General features: G+C 43.7%; 1 pseudogene; it reads right to left on the bottom strand.

The window, feature by feature from the left end:
- The window catches only part of LOC118097199 (NXPE family member 1-like), a 46,358-nt pseudogene that overhangs the window by 573 nt on the left and 31,348 nt on the right, over positions 1-14,437 (bottom strand).

Genomic DNA, 14,437 nt, shown 5'->3' on the forward strand with positions numbered 1-14,437 from the left:
TTTGTTCATTGACCTCTCAGAAGATACTGAGCTATTTATTTCTGAATGACTAGTCTATTCTCTTGCATCTGGCGGCAAGGAAGAAGCAGGACTTGCCCACGAGGCTAGGCAAGGCAGTCATTTCAGGTGGCAGAACTAGTTTCCTAAACGGATTTAATTCAATAATGTCTGGAAGATGGATGTTGCGGGGTTGTTGTTACTATGTTATGTAATTTTAGGTTTTCATATTGTAAACTGCCCTGTGATCCTCGGATGAAGAGCGGAATAGAAGTGAATTAAATGTTCAGGCCACAGAAAAGGATTGCTGAACTGAAGAAAAAGAAGAAAGAAAGAAATCCCTGGGTCTCAGTGAAAGTGAAATAAGGGAAATGTTTACCCAGTTATGGCAAGCACAGCTGAAAAAGCACCTCTGTGCAAACTTTGTTCTCAGCCAATTTTTGGGAAGGTTTCTGTTAATACTCATCCATCTCAGGCATTTTTCTGATGCCTTCCGATTGCTCAGGAGCACAAGTGCACAGTTCAGAACTGTTCTCAGGTAAGATATTTGCATATTGAACAGAAAAGAACATACCTGTCAAAAAAGTCTCTTTTCCAGGGCTGTGAGATACGGTATGAGACGGGCTTGTTGTGGGACTTCAGTGAAACAAGAGCTTCACATGACACATTCTTTGGTTTCACGCAGTAGAAGGACTCCTTGTCTCTCCTGTCCAGATACTCACATAGTTCTTCTTTTGCTGCTATATTAAAACCACAGTCGCCGAAGACATTCAATGTTCCTTTTAAAAACCTGCCCCTGAAACCTATTTTGTTGTAGCCTCTCTTCCTCGCAGCCCACAGTGCAGAAACTCCTTCACTGGGATTGATGAGCCGGAGAGATGCTCTGACTTTGCCCTCCCAAAATAAAGTGAAATTGACCAGGTACGTCCCATTCCCATGGTCCTCAATATGCCCAGATGCTCCGGCTTTAAGGCTCGAAGAGTAGATCCTCGCTTGTAAGAAGTCTCCTCCGTACTCCTTTCTGTTCCCCAAGTGGTTGTACAAATCCAGTCGAACTATCAAGGGATCTCCAATGCAATAAGAATCTTTAGGGTTTAATATGGTGGCTTTGCTGTTCTTGGCACTTGTGGTGGTCTTTATATCTGTGAAAAATACATTGGGCATCAGATGCTCTAGTTTTTTGAGGACACCTCTTATGTCTCTTTCTGCCCATTCCATCCCACTATGGCTTGGGGTTGGCCAAGTCCTCTTTCTGTTATCTTTGATTGAATAATTTTTTGTTAAAAGAACCCAAGTACTTTAAACACACTTGTGATACTAAATCGTGTAATGACATCGTATTGTACATTAATCTTTATATTGTACCACAAAATTTCTTTTAAAAAAGTATTCATTTTATGCATATGCTTCTTTATTAAAAATGATATGTATGCTTTGCAACAAAATAAAATCCTTACCAACTTCTGTAGCAACATGAATCCTTTCCGCTGGCCCATTGAGACATCCGAAGATGGCAATCTGGAGCATTCAGTGAAAAAGAAATTATTACAAGTGTTCACAAGGAGAGAATGTAGCTCAGTAGTATGTATTTTCATGCAGAAGCCCCTAGTCCCATTCTGGGTTTTCCAATCTCAAAAAAGGATCAAATAGCAGCTGTGTGAAGGGAAAGACTTTAGACTGAGATCCTGGAGAGCCACTGCCTGTCAGAATCAGTGATATTGACCTAAATGGACCAATAGTCTGACCTACCCTGTACTTAGAATGAGAAAGCTTCCTACAAATATTCTGTGGGTATTTAAGGGATTTTAAACCTTGAACCAAAGGTTCCTACTGATTCCTCTTTTATCTCTGCTCAGTTTTGGTGTTGTTGTTTTTTACCCACTAGGCAGTAAATGGGCAGCTAAAGCCCTAGTTAAAAGGGTTTAAGAAAACTTTGTTGATAAAATAAGGCAAGCAACTCCACAGTAGTTCCAATCACTCAATCTTTCCTTCTCCATTTTAAAAACATTTTAAAGTCCTTACTAACACAATAATTGTTGTAATCATTTCCCCAGAAAAACATAAAACTATTAATCGGGATTGGAGCGGGCAAGATGGCGACAAAGGCAGACGCCCTATCTCGAAAGGAGAGGAACTGGCCGAGAGCACACTTGTGAGATGGTGCTCACAAGGCAGAGCTGTAAAGAACTGGGAATTCCCCTTATGCAAGCTGCCGAACCCCCCATAAGAGGTAAGCAGGCAAAAATCTCGTACTACTTCAAACCCAAAGCTGACAATACCACAAAGTTTTCTTTGCAATACCACGAAGTTTTCTGTAACATGCCAAACGACAACAGGACAAAGGAAAACAAAATTCAGGCCGATGGTGGGGAAAAGAAAACAACTAGGTCCAAATCAGATTTAGCAGAAAATCTACCCGTTCCTAAGAACCCGCCCTTAAAGGGGAAGCGACTCACGAATAAGGGAAAGAAGTCCAAGAATGTTAAAATGGGAAGGAAGTCCAAGCCTTCATCTCGATCAAGGAAAATGAACTTCACAAGGCTATTCGAGCTATTGGAGGACACAAACTCAAAGAATCCTCCCAATCCAAATAATTCACCCCATGATAAGAAGCCCCTAGTCCCATTCTGGGTTTTCCAATCTCAAAAAAGGATCAAATAGCAGCTGTGTGAAGGGAAAGACTTTAGACTGAGATCCTGGAGAGCCACTGCCTGTCAGAATCAGTGATATTGACCTCAATGGACCAATAGTCTGACCTACTTAGAATGAGAAAGCTTCCTACAAATATTCTGTGGGTATTTTAAACCTTGAACCAAAGGCTCCTACTGATTCCTCCTTTATGTCTGCTCAGTTTTGGAGTTTGTGTTTTTTACCCACTAGGTAGTAAATGGGCAGCTAAAGCCCTAGTTAAAAGGGTTTAAGAAAACTTTGTTGATAAAATAAGGCAAGCAGCTTCACGGTAGTCCCAATCACTCAATCTTTCCTTCTCCATTTTAAAAACATTTTCAAGTCCTTACTACCCGGTAACACAATATTTGTTGCAATCATTTCCCCAGAGAAGCATAAAACTATTAATCAATTATAGACCTTTTTATGTACCACTTTCTTGGTTAGCCAACCATATATATATATATATATATATATATATATATATATATATATATATATATATATATACACACACACACACACACACACACACACACACACACACACACATATATATATATATATATATATATATATATATATATATATATACAGAAAACGGGGTGAGGATTCCAACCTTAGTCTCAGTTCTGTAAAAAGTGTAGCAGATGATGATAATCGCTCCCAGTGCAAAGACCAAGAATGCTGCTGGTTTCATGGTAGAAACGAAATGTGCGCTGGTCACCTCTGTGAAAGAAGCGGAGGGGTTTCCCATCAGTCACCACCACTTTTTATTTCTAATTTTCCACAGAACTTTGCACCAGAAGCATATTCAACCGGATCTTGTTGGAAGCCCAGTGAGAAACTCTTAGACCACTAATATAAAAATATTACTGTGACAACAGGAATGCAATTAATAGAATAGTGGCTCTTCTTTGTTGCATTCTTACAGACTTAAGGTGCAATCCTTGTATTTTCTGCAAATCAAAAAAGGAAAGACTTAACTTTAGGGGTTCACATAGAGAGACTTTACCTTCTTCTGAGTGGAAACAACATCACATCCTCAGGTGAAAAGAAGTCCCCTGCCACCTTCACGATATCTGAAACTGTCAGGCAGTTGGTGCTGAAAATGGCATCATTCAAGAGGGCGACTCAGGAACCAGTACCTAACCTGAAGTTGTCCATATAATGATCAACCCAGGACTCGCTGGGACATGCACAGCCCCGCCCCCTCCTGCTCCCCCCCCCCGGTGCCAGAGCATGAAGCTCCGCCACTGCTCCCAGATGACCTGTTTATTGTACATCATCCTGATCTGTTTGCAAGAGGATAGATAAGGTTGGCTGTTTATGGACATATACAGGATATAAGCATAATTGTTACCTTCTCATCTATTCCCCCTCCTGTTTATGGACTGTTTATGGACATATACAGGATATAAGCGTAATTGTTACCTTCTCATCTATTCCCCCTCCCGCCTCCCCTTGACTATATATCAGTAAAATGGTTCAAAGGTGGCAAACACTCCCAGCTGTAAACTCTTTATCCAACCTTTTGAAATTGTACAGCAGGCATCACTTACAAAGTGGATGCTAGTGAACATTGCAATGATCCAGGAGTCTAAAGCAGGGGTCAACCTTTTTCAGCCGTGGGCCGGTCCATCGTCCCTCAGACCATGTGGTGGGCCGGACTATTTTTTGGGGGGGGGGAGGGGAAATGAACAAATTCCTAGACCCCACAAATAACCCAGAGATGGATTTTAAATAAAAGCACACATTCTACTCATATAAAAACACGCTGATTCCCGGACCGTCCATGGGCTGGACTGAGAAGGCGATTGGGCCGTATCCGGCCCATGGGCCTTAGGTTGCCTATCCCTTAGGTTGCGATAATAAGGAAGTCGACCTCAATAATTCCTGGGTGTAACTAGCTCACAATAGCATCTGTTTCTTTTCCGGGATTTGCTCTTGACAAAAGTGGAGGGAACTAGATCTGGGAAGCACAAACTTCCAATTCCTGTGATTGTCATATGCTTCAAATGTTTTGAATTCTGAATGTTAAAATGTTGTAATCTACCCTGGGACCTGCTGGTGAACAGTGGGTAATGCATATAATATAACTACTAATAATACTGTAATGCCTACTCACCACCAGTGACTCCTGACAGGAAGAAAGGTCACATCCTTTAAAACTGAAATTTGGTATTAAATTGATTGTGTTCTGTATCCATTTGAATTCTGCAAGGCATTGTGTACAGCAAAACACCAGTAACTATCAACTGGGTGAATGACATTTTTCAGGGTATAGATTCCCACCCATTAAGGACAAAACTATATACGGAAGCACACCAGGGATTTTTTTAAGAAATGTGATAGGTAAGGGAGGGTCCCTGTTTCTCACTGGAGATGTCACAACTGTCCTTTCAAGGTCAGGATACAGGGGGGGGGGTAGTTGGACAGACAGGCGACAGGCAAAATGCTGTGCTCATTTTTCAAAGTGAAGTGATTTAGGATAAGAAAATCTGGTTGGTTTCACATTCAGTGTTGGCAAAGCTGCCTCTATCACATGAGATCCATGATTTTCTTTCTGCCTACAGCCCAGCACAAACTTAGGTTTCAGTCAGTTGAACACATTTGGGGCATAGCTCTGGGACAGAAGATGTTTCTGTGACTTTTGGTTGCTTCCTCCTTTTACAGTGTTGCTGTTGTTGGGCAATTTGTGCACATTGGCAAACATTAGCATCTGTTCTTTTCTGGCAAGGATTGGCCCCACCCCAGAGCCTGAGTGAGAGGCCAGCGATACAACAGATCTGCAATGCAAACTCCCTGTTTTGTTGCAGGTTAGAGACACAGGTAGTTGGCAACTGCACTATGTGGCCCGCCCCTCCTCCAACCTGGGGCATTGCGGTTTCCCTATCAGCCAGCCCTCAGGTCTGCATAAAACCACTGAATGGGGTCATCTGATGACAGGAAGTAGCATATAAGTGCACCAAATAAACCGCAAAATAAACAATTTGCCTATCCTGCACTAGCCATGCAGGTGTGTGTTAAATTAGATGACCTTAAGGCACCTTCCACTTAAGAACAGGATTCTTTCAGCATTTGACTAAGCCCTGGATCAGGCATCCCCAAACCCGGCCCTCCAGCTGTTTTGGGACTACAATTCCCATCATCCCTGACCACTGGTCCTGTTAGCTAGGGAAGATGGGAATTGTAGTCTCAAAACATCTGGAAGGCCGAGTTTGGGGATGCTTGCCCTAGATCGATCACCAGCAAGGTGATCCAGGAAGCCTGTCTTTTATTTGCAATAGGGGAGCAAAGGAACGACTAGATTTTTTAAAATTCAAATAATTCAACACGGCAAAAACCAGCCCTAGACTCCCAATGGTGTCCTCTTGCTATTTTATCAGGAATCAATGCTAACATCCTTTCAAAACCTTTGGTCATTTTCCCTTTAAGTTACATCTAGGGTGGAAGGAGCTGATGTAAGAAAGATTTGTTCTTAGCGGCATCAGAAAAAAACAACACATTGTCTTAAGGTTTGGAAGGGGACAGCTAAACTAATGGACTTCCCTGCCACTTAGACGACAGTTGTGACAAACATGTACAAAGCCACCGTGACTTTATTTGAAGTACTGTATTTGGCATCACCTGTGACATTTGGCTTTGTTCGACAGGTTGGTCTGAATCATACCCGCCCCTGACCCTGTATGAGAATGTTCCTCCTTGTTTGTTTGTTACCTTACACCTCCTTCTCTGCTTTGCACTTACCTCCGTTTTCCACAAAGCCATTCCAGCAATCTCCCCCCCCAACATGTTTAGTATTCTTGTATTATAATTTACTAGTGCTGTTGTCCTATTTCAAAAAGTGCTAATCCGGATACAAAAGTTGGGCAAAGTTGTTGAGTGTTTTTTCTTTGCAAAATCTGAAAAAGAAGGTTTTGTTTTTTTAGCTTTTTGAAAAGGAAATTTGCCAAAATCTGCACTTCTGACATGGGTTGCCATACACCTGGATTTCTGGATTACAGTGATTTCCACCTGGATACTATTTTCAACCGATGAATCCCAGCTATGTCCGGGAAATTCTGGATGTATGGAAACTCAACTTAATGCTAAAAGGCGATTTTTAAAAATATGACAAACATCTCTTAAGGACTGTTTACTCCTTGGGGAGCGGGTAACCTTTGCTTCATTGAGGCTGGAAATACTGTACAGAAAAATGTGGAATAGCAGCCAGCAACCCAAATAAAAAGTTGCATCTGCCCAGTTGGGGGGCAATTGCTGTCTAGCAACAAATGGAAGGTTCCACATTGGCTACACCTGTGTATAATGCGTATTTATTTATACAATCTATATCCACTTAACGCTAAGCGTTTTACAAAGAAACAATGTGCACACACACACAGAGAAAATCAGTTAAAACTTTAAAATCAAGCTTCAATTAAAATGTCTGAAGAAGTGGGGGACAGGGAGTCTTCAGCAGGCCAAAAAGTGCCTTTAGCTTTTAGCAAGTCCATCTTGTGGAGAAAATTAATAGTGCTGTTCCCACCTGCTCTCACTAGATGGTGGTAAAGTATAAGATATGATAGGAAGGACAGGGTAATGTGTGAGCATCCAGTGCAGACTTTTGAGTGTTGGGTTGATTTATGTGCTGGCCAGAGTCTGTCCCCATCAGCTGGGTTGATTTATGTGCTGGCCAGAGTCTGTCCCCATCAGTCATAGTCTTTTGCACAGGCTGGAGCCTCCATAGCTGGCCCAAGAGTTGCCCCACATAGCCCCGCTGGATTTCTCCATTCAATACTGCAATGTTCTTAATTCTTGATTTAAAATTGCTGTAACCTGCCCTGGGACCCTTCCAGGCTTGGGGAAGGAGGTGTGGGGCTCTGGCAGGATCCTGGAGCCCTGCCGCCTCCTTTTCTGAGCATGTACAGAGTGCCTTCCCTTGTGCCTACTTGCCTGTCCGTCCTCTGGCCATTTCTGGGTAGTGAGTACCAGCACCTATTTTCCTAACGGGGTGAAGGGAAGTGCTGTTCATTGCTGCATTCAGGCCAAAAGGCACTTTTAGGTAAAGGGACCCCTGACCATTAGGTCCAGTCGTGACCAACTCTGGGGTTGCGGCGCTCATCTCGCTTTATTGGCCGAGGGAGCAGGTGTACAGCTTCTGGGTCATGTGGTCAGCATGACAAAGCCACTTCTGGCGAACCAGAGCAGCACACGGAAACGCCGTTTACCTTCCCGCCGGAGTGGTCCCTATTTATCTACTTGCACTTTGATGTGCTTTTGAACTGCTAGGTTGGCAGGAACTGGGACCAAGCAACGGGAGCTCACCCCGTCGCAGGGATTTGAACTGCCGACCTTCTGGTCAGCAAGCCCTAGGCTCAGTGGTTTAACCCACAGCGCCACCTGCGCTTTTAGCTTTGTACAAATCAAACTTGCCAAGTTAATAGTGCTATTCCCAACTGCTCTCACTAGACGGCAATAAAGTGTAAGACATGACTGGAGGGACACAGTAAAAACTCTTCTGTGCTGGAATAGTGGAGAACAGCTGACCCACAAGTGAGGAAGGGCTGGAGTTTAGCCAGGTTCCAGTGACAGGTGAGCTGCCAAGAAGCCATATGCATTTCTCAGATACACCCTGCTTCCATTTGGCCTTAGCTCTTCTCCACCCATAAGCCACACAAGGAGGCTTATTCAGGGTTCCAATGGGGAACCCAGAAAGTATCTGCCACTAGGGCAGGGAAAAGCAACTTCTCCCATGTCCTCTGGAAGGAACTGGCAACTGGCAACCAACAGCTGCCACAATCTCCCCTGAGCAATGACAATGAGTAGCTAGCAATGTGACCAAGGCTGCAGTCAGGGCCGGCTCTAGGTAGACCCCCGGTGGCGCGGTGCGCCAGGGGGCCGGGCCACTAGGCTTGCCGCGCAGAAACCATGCTGCTCCCTGCGAGGGCGGGGGCGCCGGAGCGATCTCCGCCCCTCAGCACCAGGGCGCGCGACCTGCTGGAGACTGCCCTGGCTGCGGTCCTTGTTTGTTTCGCACCTTAAGCAAGACTACTTGCAAAAAATACCCTGCGCTCCCACAAAAAGTGCTAACTTCAATTTTCAAAAACAGATCTCTTGTAGAAAAGAAAATGAAAGCGCAAAAGTTGGAACTGCTAATTTTATTTTGAACTGCAAAAATATATACTCTTATGTAGTGCAGGTTATTACAATAATCCTCCCAGGGCTTTAATCTGTTTGCAATTTATCTTAAATAATCAATAAGCCATTTCCATTCTTTTATAAAAAGTTTGTTACCTTGATTTCTTATTCTTCCGGTAAGTTTTGCCATTTCTGCATAGCCCATAGGTTTTTGTATCTATTCTTCCTTTGCTGGGACTTCTTTCCATTTTTGGGCAAGTAGCATTCTTGCCGCTGCAGTCACATACATAAATAAATTTCTATACAATTTAGGTAGTTCTATCCCTATAATTCCCAACAGAAAGGCTTCTGGGATTTTGTTTTGTTTTTAAACAAATGTTATTTTAAACATCCTTTTCATTTCATTGTATATCATTTCCCAGTAAGCCATAACCTTACCACAAGACCACCACATATGATCAAAAGAACCTTCTTTCTCTTTACATCTCCATCACTTATTTGATTTAGATTTATAACTTTTTGCCAGTTTACTCAGTGTTGGCCATTGCTGGGCAACCTGTAGCCTCCATGGGAGCATACAAATCATTTTGGATGAATTGTGATGTTTAAATTTAAATTAAAAGTTTCAGCCCCCATGACGTTCCCAGGGCACCCACAACTTTTTTGCACAAGGGCCACACATGCCACAGGGGTGGCGTTCCTGCCACCTAGCCCAGGTTCACAGGGCGCACCCTGAGGTGGGATGGGGCACAGAGGCAGCCCCCTATGCCCGGTCCCTCCGGGCATGCTGCCCAGCAGAGAAAGGTCTGCTGTGACTCTCCTTCTTTCTGCTACCTGGGCCACACCAGGAGCAGAGCTGAAGCTGTACACTGAAGCCAGGCTCCAATGAGGGAGCCGTGGGGGGGGGGGCAACCGGACACATCCCCTCTCAAAAATGCGCCCAGGGCCACAACAAGTGTGCTGACATCAGATGCACGCATGTGCAATGGGCGCGTCGGCACTTTTTCCTCTCACGCCGGTGTGCCTGCTCTCACTCAGATAAATTGCCCCCACCTGACTGAACAACCTGAAGGTTTCTTTTCCTTTCCTCTTAAAATTTTAGCCCAGAGTATCCTGCGGGGGCACTTTTGTGAGGGGATAACTAGTAAGTTGGAGTCTCAGACAGGTTTTCTTTAAATAAACAATAAAGGTTTATTTAAGGCAAGATGGTATATAGCACACATGGATTAAATTTAGGTTACTTCAAGAATACAGTGCAATTTCACTTTAATTCATCCTCAGTTGGTTTTGAGTTATAGGTTTGGTTCCTTTACACAGTGATACCATATACAGTGGTACCTCAACTTACAAACGACTCGACAACTGATTTTTTCGACTTATGAATGGGGATAATGGCTGCACGCTTACGAATGTCTTGACATCCGGAAAAAACCCGCGGTGGTTTTAGATAGGGATTTTTCGACTTACGAATTTTTAGATAGACTTACGATTTTTCCGTTTTTTTTACTTACGAAGATGCCTTCGGAATGGATTAAATTCGCAAGTCAAGGCACCACTGCATTCCGGCGTATAAGACGACTGGGCGTATAAGACGACCCCCAACTTTTCCAGTTAAAATATAGAGTTTGGGATATACTCGCCGTGTAAGAAATACAACCAGGCATATAAGACGACCCACGACTTTTGAGAAGATTTTCCTGGGTTAAAAAGTAGTCTTATATGCAGGAATATACAGTACAGTACTGTACTTTCTTTCAGTTATCTACCCCCTTTAACTCCTGCTCCTGAGGTACTTTAAGTAATAGACCAAAGGGCTTTCCACACTGGGTTTGGGAGTTTCTTCTTTTCCTTAGAAGAATTTCTCCCCTCCAGACTAGATTTGAGACCCAAGTAGGCTGTTCCTTTCTAGCTCCTACTTCGCCTACTTCCGGCTCCTACTTCTACTGGCTCAACCTCTGCCAGTAAAATTCCGGTCTATTCCTCCTACAGGACACCACACTCTGTCCCTCACAATACACTCAGAGTGGAAGTTATATATATTTTTCCAGAACAAATTCTTTCTCCTATTCACTCTTTATACTTCAACCTGTCTCCTAACCTGTCTCCCTACCTATCTCCTAACCCAGGCATCCCCAAACGTCAGCCCTCCAGATGTTTTGGACTACAATTCCCATCTTCCCCGATCACTGGTCCTCTTAGCTAGGGATCATGGGAGTTGTAGGTAAAAACATCTGGAGGGCCGCAGTTTGGGGATGCCTGTTCTAACCTCTCCAACCTAAATTCCAACCCTACAAAACCAACCCTCTTAACTCCCTCAACTCCTTAACCAACAACCCCCAACTCCTAACTAACTGTCTCTCCTCAAATCCTCTCCTTTTAAACTCTCCCTCCTGGAACCACGGCCAGTCAGAGGCTGCCGTTCATTAACCATTTGCTGGCAGGGAAGGAAGGAAAGAAAAGGAAAGAAACGCTTGTTGATTCAACCTGTCCAGCAAAATCAACTTCATCAAAGCATGCAAGCAGCCCTGGTCATCCACGTTCCCAGGGCCAAGCCTGCGGGCCTGGTTCCCCCTCTCCCTCCCCATCAGAATAGGGAAAAGACACCATAGGAGCCAACTCCTAGGGGCCAAGGGGCCTTTGCCCCCCATAAAATATCTGACCCCCCCAAGTTGATGGGCATTGCCATTCAAATGGTGTGTGTGCACCGTGTCATGTGATCCAATTAAGGGGCGGGGCTTACTTGCCCCGCATGATTACCCAATATTTTATTCAAGTTGGCAGCCAGTAGAAGAGAAATTGCAAAGTGAAAACTGCAGTGATGTTGCCTGCCTGCTTATTTTAATTATATTTGTTGTTTAGTCGTTTAGCCGTGTCCGACTCTTCGTGACCCCATGGACCATAGCACGCCAGGCACTCCTGTCTTGCACTGCCTCCCGCAGTTTGGTCAAACTCATGTTCGTAGCCTCGAGAACACTGTCCAACCATCTCGTCCTCTGCCGTCCCCTTCTCCTAGTGCCCTCAATCTTTCCCAACATCAGGGTCTTTTCCAAGGATTCTTCTCTTCTCATGAGGTGGCCAAAGTATTGGAGCCTCAGCTTCAGGATCTGTCCTTCCAGTGAGCACTCAGGGCTGATTTCCTTAAGAATGGATAGGTTTGATCTTCTTGCAGTCCATGGGACTCTCAAGAGTCTCCTCCAGCACCATAATTCAAAAGCATCAATTCTTCGGCGAAGAATTTTAATTATATACCGCTTCACATTTTCACAGGAATCGCTGAGAGGTTCACATATCCCAACAACAGTACCATCAGTATAGCATACAATACAGAGTCCACCTCCTCTTATTGCTGCTACTCCACATTTTGAATAACAAAATGATGTTACCTCCAAGCAGAAGTAAATTAAATGTGCAGGAGCAAATGGAAAAAGTACCGCAAAAGCAAATCATATATGCAATATAAAGATGCATTGAAGTACAACACTGAAATGCAACATAATTAAGTATGTATCTGGGGAAATCTCATAAATACTACCAAAAACACCCTATGTATGGTAGGAACACAATCACCAAAATGATTCACATTTACACTACACAAAACCAATCTATGCACACCCACTTAGCCAACCACTCAGCCAACACATTCTGTTTCCACCCACAACATCACTCCATCCACTCATTTCTCCCTTTAATAAAACACTCAAGACACTCAACTAACCAATAATCATGTACAGAAAAATAGGTCCACTGAATAAAAATGTGGGCAGAAGGTACTTTCAGCTTTACAAGTGTAGCAAAACGGAATGTGGTCTGGAGTTCTTAGTACTCAAAACTGCTGCTAAAAGGTCCTTAAAAGCCAGCATTTCCATTAATGCTACCTTTGGGAAAGAAGAAGAGTAACCGTTCTTGAAGTGAGAACTTGTACTTGTAAAATGAAAATGAAACCACGAAGCTTTTAAGGTTTAAAATCCAATTTATTTCCTCAAGTTCCACTCTAGAACTTTCCCCCTGGGGTTTGGCAAAAGCCTGTGGGTGCCTGCAAGTATCTAAGGATAGGAGCTGAGGAAAAGCCACTATCGGCGGGATGCCAAAGGCTCGTGTGCAGAGGACCAACCCCATCGCACAAACAAGCCAAGGAATTGCTTGAGCAGCAATATTGAACTGTACCCATGAAGCAACATGCAACTTAAGGTGTGTGGCCAGGCTAGAGAGCCAAAAGGACCATGCACGGGCTAGTCCACACTTCCACTTGTGCTGATGTCCCCCCCCCCCAGGGAAATCTGTTCTTTTACTGAACTGGAGCAAGCGTCAATTGCATTTTCTGCCGATTGATACTTGTGCCAACAGTAACGAGCAAGTTTTTCCTGGGAAAGCTAAAACCACTTGGACTATGCCTAGAAGTCACCAGACAAGCAGAAAACTGAGATCTGTGCATTCTAGGCATAGGACAAGTGGAAGTGTAGACAAGCCCTAAGTCCTGGACTGAAATTTCAAATATGGAATTGGATTCTTAAATCAGATTCCCCTCCTGCTTCTAAATTTGAGCTCTTAATCCCTTTGATTTATGGAATAGTTGGGAAAGGGGCTGCATGGAATCTAGTAATCGGCATATCAAATACTATTGCATGTCAGTTATCAAATACTTCACACCACTGCATGTCACAAATGAAATATATAAATATGAAGTGCCATTGCATGTCAGCTATACATAGTCAAGTGCTAAATGACCACTGCATGCCAAACTGCTGCCAGCTCTGCTTTTGTGCTTTTCCTCCTCTTCCTCACACCCTCCTGAAGCGATTGTGAAGGACTTTTCATTGTTGCTGTGCCTGTTGTTTGAAATCATCTCTGCTCTAACAAGAAGCTAGCAATTAAATCTGATAAGATGGTTTTACAGTAGAGCGGAAGGCCCCTTTTATCCACTTTATTTTAAAATTGTTCTATTTTTTATTCCTAGTTTTCGGGAATATAAAACTTTACTACATTTGCTGCAAACCTTCATACTTTGGCCATTTACAGCTCCCTCTGCAGATATATCTTACACATAAATAAGGCTTTCATCTCTGCAGCACTTGTCTAAGAACCCACAGCGGCTCAGAGGAGTTTCATTAATGGATCTTTGCCTATAAATTCTTCAGTCATTCATACGTGTATTGGCATGCCTCTGCATCATCTATCTGTTTCCCAATGGAAGCATTTGGGCTCTTGGGTTCGTGTAGCATAATCTTGGTGGTGGTGGGTGGGGCACAGCTGGGACGATCAGAACCCAAACAGGCACTAGGCGTGTCACCCCACCCCACCCCACTCCTAGTCTACTCCCGCTCCAAAAAAAATTTACATAAAGAGGGGGAGAAAACTTGGCCTGAGGCTGAAAAGAATGGCTCCCCTTCTGGGAGAAACCAAAGTATCAACAAAAAGGGAGAAGTTTGTACATGGTTATAACAAAGAAAGATACATTCTTGACCATGGGCACCAGCGATGGTGGAGTATCATTCAAAACAGTGCATCCCAAAATGGGACACACCCCTTGGATTGGACGCTACAGGCACTTCATAACTCCTGGGTATATACAGTGGTACCTCTGGTTAAGAACTTAATACGTTCCGGAGGTCCGTTCTTAAGCTGAAACTGTTCTTAACCTGAAGCACCACTTTAG

The sequence above is a fragment of the Zootoca vivipara genome, chromosome 14, assembly GCF_965207765.1.
Source record: "Zootoca vivipara chromosome 14, rZooViv2.hap1.1, whole genome shotgun sequence".
In the NCBI taxonomy this organism is placed as follows: Eukaryota; Metazoa; Chordata; class Lepidosauria; order Squamata; family Lacertidae; genus Zootoca; species Zootoca vivipara.